This window comes from Halyomorpha halys, unplaced genomic scaffold, assembly GCF_000696795.3.
Source record: "Halyomorpha halys isolate HHAL.00 unplaced genomic scaffold, Hhal_1.1 Scaffold409.1, whole genome shotgun sequence".
Lineage (NCBI taxonomy): Eukaryota > Metazoa > Arthropoda > Insecta > Hemiptera > Pentatomidae > Halyomorpha > Halyomorpha halys.
Window position 1 is genome coordinate 986,162 of NW_027115142.1, and position 15,321 is coordinate 1,001,482.

The 15,321-nt window shown below is 31.6% G+C and overlaps 1 long non-coding RNA gene across 1 annotated transcript in view; it reads left to right on the plus strand.

Annotated features, from left to right (window-relative positions):
• LOC106682361 (uncharacterized) overlaps positions 1 to 15,321 on the plus strand; it is a 70,086-nt gene that overhangs the window by 7,507 nt on the left and 47,258 nt on the right. Inside the window, exon 3 of the long non-coding RNA XR_010844767.1 lies at positions 13,445 to 13,543. This is a non-coding gene — a long non-coding RNA (uncharacterized lncRNA). The remainder of the gene's footprint in view (positions 1 to 13,444; positions 13,544 to 15,321) is intronic.

Here is a 15,321-nt window from a genome sequence, read left to right on the forward strand (position 1 = left end):
AAGATATGTAGACTCCAAAAATCGAATAAAAAGAAATTTAACGAATTTAAAACCTAATGAATGAATTATGAATTTTAAACATATGAATGAAATTTAACCTAAAATTTATTTTTTGTTGCTTTTCAAAACCATCGGGCCGATTTTTTTTTAAATTTGGCTCCAAGTTAGTGGTAACTCGACCTTGGTACTCGAAACTCGTCATTACCCCTAATTATTTTTAAATGGTAGTCGATTAGATTTCTTAAAATATTAAAAAAAAAAAATTAATAAACATAAAGTGAATTGGATATAGTTTAGTATCATTATTGTCTATAATGAATATTTGTAATCGACTAAAATATAATAAAAATTAATCGCTCCAGCATTTACTTTGCACAGTTTTTTTCTTCTTTTCACACATATTCAACCTCTCTGAGGATAATTTCACCGCTTTTTTTTTTAGCTTGACAAGGGTGCCGCGAAATTATTTTAGCTCAACAAGGGTGCCATCACCAAAAAAATGTTTGTGAACCGCTACTCTGGTTTTATTATGAGTAATAATAATGAATCATTTTAATTTCATTTATTGCAGACTGAGTAGAAAATATATAAAAATATAGAATTGGAAAAATAAAAAAAAAAATGATTATTGGCAACTCACCGTAGATATACTTGATACCACTTTTCGACGAACCACCATATATCATAAAAGGATTTACTGTTTGTATCATTCCTATTGTGAAGGGCCGGGGTAGTGTGGAGGAGGCTGGGAGACCGGAAGCTTAGACAAGAAGCAGCATTCGGTTACTCAATCTCTGCAGGAAAGGGGAGTCCATTTCCCTTTCCTCTCACTGTGGTTTTCCTGTTGAAAATTGCTTCTGTGGGTAAGCAGAAATATTTAATGTTGCAACCCATGTTTTGCTTATTCCATCCTGCAATGCTTAGGCTACATAATGCGTTTTTGTTGTTCGTAAAACCTTACGAACAACAAAAACGCATAAAAGCGTTCTAATTGTTTTGGCAAATTAGTTGATAGTATTAATAACTTTTATAGACAATTATAATATAATATTTTAACCTTCAGGCGAGCGCGCCCTTCATATCTACAAGATACGCTTGTTCCCTACTTACACACATTTCAATGTTATAATTTTCAGAGAGGGTATGTAAACATTTTCGTTGGAAATTGAAGGAATGTGTGTCTAGATGTCCTTAAGAATCACTACACTAGAAATATTTTTAGTTGAATTATTAAATATTTAAATGAGTTATTGGCTAAAAAAGGAAAGAAGGCTGTTATTGAAAGCCTGAAATGAATAAGAAAGTACGAATGACTTTTCTGCAATTACAATGGCTGCAAAACTGAAGATCAATAATTATGTTTTCGATTCAACTGTCGGTTACTTTTCTTTGACCTATTGAAATTATTATATAGGGTAAGATATAAACTTAAAATTTCTGAAGCTATTTTATGGTTCATAAAATATTATTTAAGTCCATTGAAAGTGCTTTCAATATATTTAAAAAAATATAAAATCACTTGAAAAATAATTGGTTGTTCATAAAAAAAGGTTAATTATTAATTGTTTTAAATTAACTATAAAAGTATGTTGTATGAAATGTTTTCATCTAAATTATCATTTTTTAAATGTAAACGTATATAATTTGGGAAAAGATATATTGCTATAGTTGATTAGTTATTAAGATTATAGTTATATTTTATTATATTGATATGCAATGTCTTTTCAACTGGATTCAAACTTCATGCTTGTGTTGGAGATGAATTTGTAACCTGACAATTCCCGCTGCATCTCGTTTTCCGCGATTTAGCTTATAACTGAATAAGTTCTAGCACTGGGATTTAATTCATTTCTCCAAATATTTATTAATCACTCTCGTCTTTTTTTTTTTTCATAACTTTATTGAAATTTACAACTGTACATTTATATACATACATCCAGTAAATTTGATTTTAGTTTAGAGAAACTAACCATTGGTAGGACTCTATTGACGTTTTTACATTAGCATCTTCTTTTTAGGCGCCTCGGAAGATTAATAGGAATGGAAGAGGAAGCAAGGTTAGAAACTAGTGGGTTTGGGTAGTTGGGGAGTTTATTATGAAAGGAATGGTATTTGATTTGGACTAGATCGGTTACATTTACAAAGTAAGGAGTATTGGGAATTTTACGAATGATTCTGGATTGGATACGAGAGGAACTCGAAAGTTTAGTGAAGCCACAAAGTTCAACTCCATTTGTCCAGATTGGCCTTATTACAGTCATGTAGATCAGTCTTTTGTAATGAATTGAAAGTTTAGACGGTTTGTCTACCAATTGCTGTAATCGTCGGAATCGACGTGCAGTTATCTGTCCTTTCAGTTTTTGTGTGAGGATTCCATGTTAGTCGTTTGTCAAGTGGCAGCCCAAGGTAACGGATCTGTTCTACATGGTTAAGAGCAACTTTATTAAAGGATACGGTAGGGCAGTTCGACACCGTCTTAAATCGAATTTTTTCTTTTCTTCTAAAGAACTATAACAAATTTAAAGGAGGAGTCTGAAACACTTAATTTCAACATAAATTTAAACTTAAATAATAGGAGAACCAAACTGCATCTAAAATTCGACCTATCCGCCCTCAATTCTATGTTATATACTTACATTTTCATTAAAAAAACATATGATTCGGAATATGATCTCGTTTATGCTATATTCCCAAACTAAAATTATTAATTTTATTTTTGTAATTACTCTGGAAAGTATTTTGTTAACTGTTGGAGTGTCCATAAAGAGGAGGAGAAATAAAAACAAAATTATGATATATATATATATATATATATATATACATGTACAAAAAAGGTCTTGATTTTAAACAGAAACGAAGGTAGTCAGTTAGTTACAAGTGGGAAGCCGTGACATGCAGATATTCTTTCAATATAATCCTTTCACTAATCCCATCGATTCTTTTTTATAGAACCACTCACATATCTTAGTCATCAAGATTTCTGGTGTTATTTTAAGGATGTTTGGTCATTTAAAAAAAAAAATTATATTCCTATTTCGCTCTGTCGGATTCGAAAAGTGGACGATATGTGACGACACTTTATTTCTGAAGAATTTTTCTTGCAGTAATATGTATGTAAGTCCGAGTTTTCGATTCTTACTATTTTTATTACATAAGTATTGTCATTTTATTAATTTTTGATTGGTCAGGAGCATTTCTAGGAAAAAAAAAACATCGAACTTGGACTCGAAAACGAATTTGATTCAATTGGCCATATTAATGTACAATTAAATATTATTTAATATCAATTAGGTCTTATCCTCATATAAATGGCTTAACACGGTGTAAATAACGAATTCTTCAGCTAAAGAACTGATAATGTTGTTTATTACTCTTTTTAAGAAATAATAAGAGCAGGGTAGGAAGATAAAGAAAATTATTTATATATGAAAATGATTAGATGAAGGTTTATTTATTTATAATTACAGGTAAGATTATTTCACTATATTTTAATTTACAGTCAATAAGTGATGTGTTCGGCTATCGTACTATCATCAAGAACACTGTAGTAATTCAGAAAAATGTAATTCTATGACATCAATTTGCAGTTGATTATGTGTAATTCACAATATATATTTGTTACATCTTATTTTGTTTGTATTTTTTAAAAATTTAAATATATTTTTAAATTCAGTCCAAACATGGAAACGCATGCGATTTTCAGCAAGGAATGGGTTATTAATGTCTTTGTGGATGAGTTTATTTGTAATGTAATAAGGAGCATCAAGGATTTTACTCAGGATTTCAGATTGTAAGGATTGGGTGCGGAGGAATTTGATGGTTTGGTAGAGCCCTAGAGCTCAATTCTATATGTCCGAATTGGTCTGATTATCATAGTGTATAATATTTTTTTGTAGTGAATGGGAAGTTTAGAGCTTTTGTCAAGTAGGTATTGCAGCAATCGAAATCAATGTGCAGTTTCTTGTCGTTTCAGTGTTGTATGTGGATTCCAAGTAAGTCTCTTGTCAAGATGGAGTCCTAAGTATCGAATTTGTTCAATAGGCGTTAGTGGAGTATTTAAAAAGGATACTGTTGGACAGTAAGGTAGAGGTTTACGACGGAGAGTAAAGGTAATCTGGTAAATTTGTCAGGATTTATTTTAATTCTCCAGTTTTGACAGCATTCATCAATGGATGTTATGTGTGTTTGTAGAGTTTGTGATGCATTAGTAGGGTCGTTGTTTACAGATAGTATACATGTGTCATCAGCGTATGTTGTTAGGACTGTGTTAGGGTGGGTTGGAATGTCAGCTGTATAAAATGTATAGAGAATGGGACATAAGATACTATCTTGAGGAACACCAATACATATACATCTAATAAAATTATGATGAAATAACCGTGCCGATAATTATTACAATGATTATTTTTAATTGTAAAAGTACACATTTAATTTAAGCTTAAAATTTTTGAAATAGAATCAACAACAAGGGCTTGGATTTGTTTATCTCTTTTATAAAGATAAATTTGTAAAAATACGGTCTTGATAAATTTGTACTAGATGGGGGTTTGTTGTAACTGGATTATATAAACCGAAGACAGTTTGACAGGTGACGAGCAAGGAGAGGAGGTGTGACTGAAGGTTTGATGTGAATTTTAGCAGTTTGAGGGGAGGGGTAGAAAGCGTGAATTTGACTGACGAGGTTGACTGACGTCTCCAATAACAGAGCACCCTTCTGACTTTCCCAATAGCCGCCCCGTGAAAAATGGCGACACTTTTCATTTGCATCCCTAAATAATAACAAGGCGGGAGTGGGGTTAACTTCACTCTTCTCGCCATTAATATCCATCCCTGAGTTATTAAAAACTTATTCCGAAGTGTTCTCCCCTTCTTTAAGAACTGGAGTTGGGGCTCCCCCTCCTTTCTGGTATAGCCTCTTTAATATTATATGTAGCTTTACGATTTTACAATACCACAATCATTCTGGAGACCATATCTATTAATACTTAAGAGTTTATTTAATTATTCTCCAATGACCTAACCCTTTACTGGACAATGACAAAAATTATAGTGCTTTGAAGGTGCAGTTGAATTGTCATCCGCTTTGTCATCCACATGTGGGCAGGGCTGGTTCAGGGTTCCTGGGGCTGAGTGTTAATATTGTGTATAGGTGTGATTGTTTTCTATACGATTTTTTTTTTGCTTTTCATTTGATTGATTTCTTTTAATTTTGTTTACCTCAGTTGCTTACTTATTTTGCTTTTATTTATCTACTTATGTTTATTCGAGATGTGCATATATTATTTTATTATTATCCATTTTATTTTATTTTCATCTTATTTGTGTTATTTTTATTATTATTATTTTTAATCTATTTTATGTATATATGGTATGATTGAATACGCTCAGACCTAATTATCTTTACTTTTAGGTGCGGTTAATCGAATTATTTCAATGAAATGTTTTTAATAAAAATACGGGGGAGTAAAAAAATTTCATGTTTTCCAACTTGTTTTGGGGTTTTGAAATAATTGGGTAGCATGACACTTATACCTTATCTCACCCACAACGACGCCTGTGATTATACGAAAAAAAAAATGATCCAAAATTAGCATTTGAACTGATGTAAATCACAATTGAGGAACATATAGATTTATCATTCTAGCTTCAATAATATTTCACCATTTATCAAATAATAGCCTTCTGGTTATCCACTTTATGTTTATTTTTCTATCACTCCTGTAAAATCACGATAACGGAGCTTATAAGTAAAATTTTCTCAAATCTTCGAAAACCGTGTAATAACTATCAAGTTCAAACTTTTCGGGAATGACCAAAATCGTTTAAAAAATTTAATTTTCATTCGTCAATGTTTTATTTTAAATTAGAAACATTTACCATTTATCGTTGTGCATAAAATATACTCAAAATAGAATGCATAAAATAACCTTAATCAAAATGTTCACGGCAGTTTCACTCTTCTGCCAAAGAGACGATGAGTTAAGAAAGAATATGTTCTAAAAATTACGTTGTTTGCATAACCTTTTGTCAGCATTTCCTTTCTGAATTTTTAGTTTTTATTCCTTTTTGATATAGTCATTTGACCTCATTCTCGGATCTTTTGAAGTTTTCACAGATGATTTTTTCGTCTTCTAATATATTTGGACCTTGAAGAAGTTGATTACTTGTTAGCTAATTAACTAGGCTTATCAACTTCTTCACGGCTGGTACGGATGTATAGATCATCATGTAATTATGAATTCGTTAATTAGAAACATTTCTGCGGATGGATCGTTTGTGTATAAATTCAAATTGTTTTAGAGTATTGTTGGAGCTATTATTTTCACTAATTACCCTATTGTTAATCGTTTGGTAATCTTGTTGTGTTATCCATTATTAATGATAAAGACTGTTAGTGATATTTTAGACGGTTCTGAACTGATTTTATAGAACCTATGTATTTGAAAAAAAAAAAACGTTTTTGTTTAAAAAATTGTATGTCGGAAAATATTGAAAAAGTTTTGTTAGAGCTCAAATATTAGCAAATTTACTCTATTAAAAAAAAAAATCTAATAATTTTTATCGTGCGCTTGGTAATGTTTATGATGTTGAGCATCAAAAATTTTTTTTTTCAATTAATAAAATAAAAAATGTGAACTGAATTAGTTCAGTAACTACTTTTCAAGGAAATATACTTTTCCTGTTTTATAGTTTAAGTAAACATTTTATCTATTTTCGATAAAAAAAATGTTGCTGATATAAGAAACAATAAAAGAGAAAAAAGTAAATCTATTTGTTGTAAATGAGTTTCCAGAAATAAAAACGTGAATGCCCAAAGAATTGGCACAGGACTCCGCGTTCTGGTATATTTAATTACCGTTTCCATACGTATGTACCTCCATACATATCGTGTTATATACCAAAATTTGCACAATTTAATCCTTTTATAATATAATTTTAATAATTTATGTATTTAGGCTGCTTGAAATACATTTGGAGTTATTTGCTACAAACCTATAATATAAATATCTTCACCTTGAATTTTGAAAAGTACTACAAATCCAGGAAGGTTTAGAAATGAAAAGTTTAACCTATGTGAGCTATTGAACATAATTTTTTGTTTTTTATAACAAGTGGTTAAACAAAATGATTAAAGTAAGATGCTTTATATAATAAAGTATTATATCATGTACTAATTATAACTTTTCTATTCTGGATTTTCTAGGAACTAGAAAGAAAAATATAGAATAATTTATATTCAACTTTTGGAAGCCTTTTAACCTCAAAAAATTTATAGAAATTGTATAATTTTTTTTTTTTTATATAAAAGCTTAGGAATAAAAATTTTCTGCGAATTTATTGGTCTTTTTAAAAATCTAAATGAAGTACAATGGACTCTCAGTAATGGAAACATCACTATTCCGGACCATTCCATAATCCAAACCACCTTTAAAAAAAAATTAAATATTTGATTTTATGAATGTGGTACAGATATATAAACATTCAATAAAACTGTATTATCAACATCTTACGTACTGAGGGTTAAATGATCTAGTTAAAAATATCAACTCCTTTTATTTAAAAGCTAATTCGAACCGCCTTGGTTTTAATTAGTTAGGATTAGCGTTTTGTATACCTATGCAATTTAAATAACTGATCACTGTTCAATTGCTAAGATTTTAAACGGAATTTAATATAAATTTCTTATTTTTCCTTAAACCTTTTGTTAAGTACTTTTTTATTCATGCTCATACACAGCGTTTTATAAACTGAAGACAATTTTATTTGCTAAGGAGATATATATTGGAAATTGGTGAAGCACAATATGAGTGTTGGGGTGGGGTTGGCGACTTGTTAACTGCTCAGCAGCCCGGCTAACATCGGCCAATAAGGGAAACAATATATAACCTGTTCAATCAGCTGGCAAATAAGAGGGGGTCGTTTCGCTTGCTCATCGCATTTCCACTCCCCGTTCTCTCTGTCTTCCTTTATATCTTACTCGGGGTTTATATTTTCTATTTACTCAACCGAACCCTGATATGGATTGATAAATCTACATGATTTATTTCCACGAGCATGATTTCAATAGTTACAGTTATGTAGAGCCATGTATGTAATTAAATAGAATTTCAGGATAATATCCAGGCATTGAGATATATTAAAAATTAAAATTAAAATTTGTAAAGCTACAACCTATGAAGGGTCAGGAGTTCAGTACTTTGTAAAGAAGTACTGTAACTAAACCAACGGCTGTGCATGGAGGTGATTTGGTCAGAATCACGCTCGACCGCCAGATTTTTACCCAATTAAGGGTGCCCAATTTATGAGGTTGGGTGGACCCCAGGAGGGCTCTAGAACCCATAGGAATTGATTCACGACTACAGAAAACAATTTTCTGCCCAGCCGCATTCGAACTCGGGTCCTTGGTGTAACGCGCTTTACCCCATGGCTATCACATTCATGAGTATATGTTTGGTCACAAATTAGGAAATCCGCTTTTAAGGTTGTTCCTTGCAAACAATAAATAAATAATTTAAAAATTGTACTCGAAATTCAACTAAACAATTTTACTATCTGAAATCACTGAAGTAATATGGATTGAAGCACATTTCCTGGAAAATTTACAGTTTGTAGTGATAGACTATTGACCAACCGTGGTTCTCAATCGGTGGTCCTCAGGTGGGTCCGGCTACTTTGCTTACATTATGTGAGTACATATTGTTAGAAATGTTTTATCGCTTACTTCTGATTTTGAAGTGTATCTGTATCTGTTGGGGGGAACCAGTCCGACTAGTGGGTCTCATGGTCCTTTTTATCAATCCCTGGCGGCAGCAAGAGTTAACATCATGTACTAACCAAGATGGGAGCGTGAAGATTCATTTCTCGGAATCGGCAAGAGATAAATTATTAATAAACTACCCTAGGTGGGAATTGAACCCTCAACGTTCTGAACCGGACGGTCTGGAACCTACGTCCCAACCCGCACGTTCCCTGATTTTTTAGTGTTAATTGAAAATATTTTACAGATGAATTCATTTTAATAAACCAAATTTGACCACATTTCTTCAAGGGGACTCACTTCGCCCAAGTCGGTAGTACGGGTGGCCCGCACATGGTTCAATTTCTGTGTAGATTGTCAGCAGACTTGAGTTGGGAACCAGTGACGATCATCCTAATATTTTCTGCAATATTACCTGCTACTTGAGACAGGGGTATCCTCTGGCTGCTCTTCTATTTAATATAGCATTCGAAATAGCCATTCGTTCAATCAGAACTAATCCAGGAGGAACCATTTACAATAGACTGTCTCAACATTTAGCATATGCAGATGATGTAGTCATTGCCGCAAGAACCCGAGCAGGATTAAAAGGATCATTCCAGAAATTCGAAGAAGCAGCATATGAATTGGGTCTTAAAGCGAATGAAGACAAGACGGTTTACATGAAAAGCTCAAGATAGGATAAGGAAGAGAATATCAAAGTGAGGTTCAGAGACCACAGTTTCAGTTCTGTAAACCAGTTTAAGTACCTGGGAAGCCTGGTTACAGATGATAACAAAGTAGAGGGCGACATAGAAGCAGAAAATAAATGTTATTTCCCACTGCAGAAAATACTGAATTTTAGAGCCCTCTCTAAAAGGAGGAGAGTGGTCATTTACAAAACCATCGTAAGGCCAGTAGTGATCTATGCGGGAGAAACATGGGCCTTGACAAGAAAAACAGAACAGATGAACAGATGCTCAACACCTGGGAGAGAAAGGTACTGAGAAGGATATGGGGAGGAGTCTCGGAGGATGGAGTTAGGGGAAGAAGAAGAAGGAATGAGGAACTGATAAATCTGTACGGGGAACCCAGTATCGTGGCGTTAATTAAAAGAGCAAGACTAAGATGGTTAGGACACGTTGAGAGGATGCCCGATGAAAGGATACCCAAAAAGATGGTTTATGGCAAACCAGATGGAAAACAGAAAAGAGGACGTCCCCGGATCAGATGGCTGGACGATGTGGAGGAGAATTTGAAGCTCTTGAAGGTTGGCAGATGGAAGGAGAAAGCAAGAGACCGTGTAGATTGGTAGGCTGTGGTGGAGGAGGATTTGAAGCTCTTGAAGGTTGGCAGATGGAAGGAGAAAGCAAGAGACCGTGTAGACTGATTGGCTGTTGTGGAGGAGGCTCGGGTTCTTGCAGGCAGTGTAGTGCCATAGTAATAATAATAATTACCTTCTTATTTGTTGAAGAAGCCCCTATTAAATACTACTTTAGAAACTTTTATATCTTGTTTTGATAATGTGACCTAGTAATAGAACAATAATTATAATGAAATTGACAGATAAATGTAATTTTTTTCTTTATTGTCTTTGTTTCAATGGACTTAAGAGTGTTTTTAATTTCTCATGCTTCGATTCTGTTTTTCGTATTGTGCTATATTTTATAACTTAATAGAATCTTATGTTATCTATCTCAGTTCTGTTTCGAGGATTCGAAATAATCCGCAATCTATAACTAATTTTTAAAACAGATATAGCGGAATTATCCATTAAAAATGAAAATGCAAATGGAATCAAGGGATCTGTCCGCTGATAATGAAGATAGAAAAGGCTTCCTTTTCCCAAACCGTGGCGTTCGAATTAATTATTATTAATCCGATTTAACTTTCGGCTCTCTTTAATCTGAAACGAGATACAATTAGTATTAAGTTGAATTAAATGCCTCCCTCCCTTCTTGGAAAAAGGAGAAGTGGGTAGCTTGGGGCGACGAACAAATATTTTAAGAAGAACTTCTTAAAACGGTTCTAAATAAGAATAGCCATTCCCTCTTCCTCTAAGACCGGGCATTAATCATATTTCTTTGCTTTACTGAGAGACAATAATTGAGAAGGTTTTAATTATGTTAAAATATTCCATTAGGCTAAGGAGACTGAGGAAAGCGGGCAAGAAGTTGGCTAATTAATTGGTAAAAGTATAGAAAGTGAGCTCCCTCCGGAATCTGCATATCTCTAATTGAGGGCCACCCCCCCCCCCCCATCCCAACCGATCTGATTAGTTAGAGTCTTTAATTAGTTCTTTGTGTTTGGGGGGGGGGGGAGAGGGGTACTTCACACAGGGCCAGTGGTCCTCGCCAATAATTGATCTGCTACCATGTCCCTTCTTGCGTTACATGCTGAACCTTCCGTAGCGCTCTTCTACCTGTTGAAGATCAGGAATGGTTATCCTACTTTCAGCCTATTAATGGATTAGAGAAAATAATTAGTTATATACAACTATATAATGTATTCAACAAACATGAAATAAAGAGTAGTAATATATTTGATTTCAATAAAGCTGAGATAATGGTCATAGAAGAAAGTAGTAAAGTAAATATATTAATTAGTATTACAGCAATATAAGGTCTGATGACCCAAATAAGGTACACCTTATTTTTATTATTTATTTGCCAATTATTTTATTAAGTATATTAAAATAAGTGCATATTTTAAAGAATTTTAGGTTTCGCTATTTTATATTGGTCATACTTTCCTTTTCTTAAGCTTCCTGAGTTTTAAGAATATAGTTTTAAAATTTTAGTTGTCTTATTAGGTATAGTAGTTCTGAATAAGGCCTATCTTTTATATATATTGGATTGATTCACTTAGAAAAATATGTTCACCCATGCATAGGCAAAAAACGATATTTGACCAACTAGGTACGAACCCATACAATCTCTGAAAATTTCATCAAATTCGATGTGCCCTAACACAAATTTAACTGACCAACAGACAGACAGCATAAAATTTGTTTAGTGAAAATTTTCGATTCATAATATAATTCAATGCTTTCCTCCCAAAAAAATTAATATTGAAAATCGTTTATTTAATTAGTCACAATAAAATGATAGTAGTTTATTAAATTATATAGGTTTGTGTAATATTATTAAAAAAAATAATTTCTAATATCTTCATTTTTTCTCATTTACGTGCATAGAAAGCCAATGAAACTCTAGGAGATAAGTTGAACATAGTTGTCTGTAAATAGCAGTATATGAGAGGGTTCTCTTATTTTATAACATAAATAAACTATCTTATCCTACTGTGTGGTGGCACTCTGTAACTCGCCTTGATTTCGAAAACGAGTTTTAATATTTTAATCCAAATTCTATCAAATGTCACTATTATTTTGCTTAATAATGCGACAAACGAATTTCTTGGATGCATCCATGTTTCGAAAATGTCCTCGCAGATTTTATTTTGAAATGAGCATTAACGTTGAAATATATACGGAAGGGACAGAGATATAAAGAAAAAGGTTAATATCTAGAAAAAGAAACTTTCAAAACGAAAATTAGGGAATAAAAAGAGGTTTGAAATAATAAGGGAAGCTGTTTTTGTTGATAGATTTGTTTGTTGAGTTGCTTAAAATGGTAGTAAATTTCAATTGGCTGTATAAAAATGTATTCAGCGTTACAAGCAGAAACAATAAAATGTATTGGAAGTATGAAGGCCTTAAAAATTAACATGTTACTTTCATTTTTATTAAAATTAAACTTAATTATTTTATTTAGAAAGGGGAATCTTGGATAATATCAGTCTTTAATTGAATATGTCTTCAAAAATTTCTTAGAGTGCTCATTACAACCGCACTGGTTCTTATCTAGTTAATCTGATGAAATTTCTTCAGACTTTCGAATTTCTTGAATATAACAGACCACGTCAATGGATTCAGCAAATGTTAGCAATGGATTTTTTTTCTAAATGCTTAAAAATAAATTCTGATTTTAATTTTTAAAAAAGAGGATGGTCTGTTAAGGCGGATTTTTTTTTAGCCAAGTACAAAAAAAAAAACGATCTTAGAATTACCCAAATAAGTAAGTACCAAAAGTAATATTTTTGTAAAAGTGAGTTAGGTTAATGCTGCTTAATATAAGGAAATGAAAATTGTTCCCTAATACAAATGTACATTATAAAGAATGGTGATTCCTCCATTAAACTGTGATATCTATTTAGTCCGACAAAAATATGATTTTGAAGCTATATAAATTTCTGCCGTACAGCCCTGATTTGGCATCCAATGACATTTTTTTTTTTTTATTCTCGTGAACCAAAATTAAATTCAACGATTTTCCTCGCCCTAAGAAGCGGTTGATAAATTAAAAATGCATGTTGTGGAGTTCGAACTCAATCGAAGTGGAAAAAGTTCTTCGAAAATTTGTTCAAACGCATGGAAAAGTGTATTGATAGTCATAAAGAATATTTTGAAAAACAATAAAACCAATTTCGATCATAACTATTTGTTTTTTCATTATTAGGCCAGAAAATAAATAGTAACCCTCGTGCTAAGAGAACCTTCGGAGTAATTTGATTTCAGATGGTTGGTATGAATAATCAGTGTTCTACTGTGAATGTTTTCTATATAACTCGCCTAGGTATAGTCTCGTGTATTTAACAACGTTTTTGGTTGGTTTTATGAATTTATAAAAGTAAACTTTTAATTTTCAGGTGACCGATGCAATGGTAGGGTAAAATAGTGGGCGCCTATAGGACACAACATTTTTTTATAGTAACAGTGGTAACGAATTCTGGACTCAGGATAACTAGGTATGAGCTATCTTTCTATTTATTTTATGATTATTATAAAGATATCACACATGAGAATGTATTATGTATGATATTATAATTAATTTTCTTGTTTTTATTATATACTCTGCCTTAGTATTATTTATGAAAGGCTTGAAGAAATATGATTCTGAAACATTTGTTTATAAGCTATTCCTTGTTCCAATAACTGGGAATAATGATGTTAAATTATTTCAGGACTAACTAATGTTCAATTTTTGTTTTTTGAACATAATTAATTGTCTCAACAATCTATAATAATTAATACGAGCTAAAGAAATAATCCATTCTCATTTTCTGAGGAATTTAGTCGATATTATGTTAATAAACATTTCAATTAATTTTCCAATTTTTATCGCTAGTCTATGAAGTCTGAGAACGACTTGAGATTTTTAAACTTATTAATTAAATTTTGATCTTCATTCGTAATTATAACTCATAGTTATGCAAATGCTAGGTAATAACGGTTTCCCTACCGGTGTTCATGCCCTGTGATCTTGTGTTCCTTTTAAAAATATATTTTTTGGAATAACATAGAGGGAAAAATGAACAGCTGAGTCATTATTATCGGTTCCATGTCCCCAGTCCCAAGACTAGCAGATTAAGTACAAGCGGTAGGGGCGGATAGGATCTGTAAACCTTCTCTAATCAGAGTGTTTCCTAATGGCCCTGATTTATTATTCTGGAATTTACATTAATTATGGCTCATTTGGCTTCATAAAAATTCATGTGAACCAGCCTATCTCAATTACTAGTGGTTCACCGATGGGTAAAACAAACTAAAAATCTGAACGCTTAAAACAAATGAATATTAAATAGCTAATTAAATTCTTGAAAATATGATGTAAATGATGCTTTCGAAATTATACTACGATTTTCTGTAATTGAAAAAAAAAATGGTTTAATTTCTTTTTGATTGGCTGAGGAGCTCTTGGTTTCCTCTATGTTCATAGTTAGTTATTATTTTATCTTAATTCTTCTCCTTTTCTTTTATAGAAATGGCATTATATCAAGATAATATATATAGTATATATATTATATATATATAGTAAATAATACTATAATACCCAAACATATTTTTTATTGTATATTCCAAGAATGACGAAGTTAAATTAATTGGTTACAAATGACTATAATTTCAAATCGCTAACGCATCTTTTCACGAATGAAACTATTAATCATGAAATAAGAAGGTCAGTTTTAAAATCGGCTCAATTCAATTTTTTTTACAAAATATTTCAGTGTTATTTCTCAAAAGTTCTCGATATCGATGTCATTGTACCTGAAAAAATCGTCTAGAACTGTACTCATGTAAAAACCTGAAGATTTAGTTTGTTTGAACCTGGTAATTTCAGGAATTACAGGATTTGAACAATTTGTCGCTCTGAGCGAAAATCAAACATAAAAGGTATAGTTGAGTATTCTCATGAAGCAATTGAAGATTAATGATGATATTCAAAATATATTAAGATGAATAGTGTTTTTTTAATTTTAAATTTTTGTGTGTGAAATTAGGTAAAATAAAAACTAAATTATAGTCTAAATAATTAGTTAAAAAATATGGCTACGTATTGACTCGAATAACTTACAAAAATAGGAAAAAAAAATCTAATCAGAATAATAATAATAGTAATATTCATAATTAGTGAATGACTAACCTTTCTTTTATTTCTTCTTATTAGTTTCAGTATGTTAAAAATAACAAATTCGTAATTATTACTAAGTAAAATAAAAATTATAAATACTCAATAGTTTCTTGA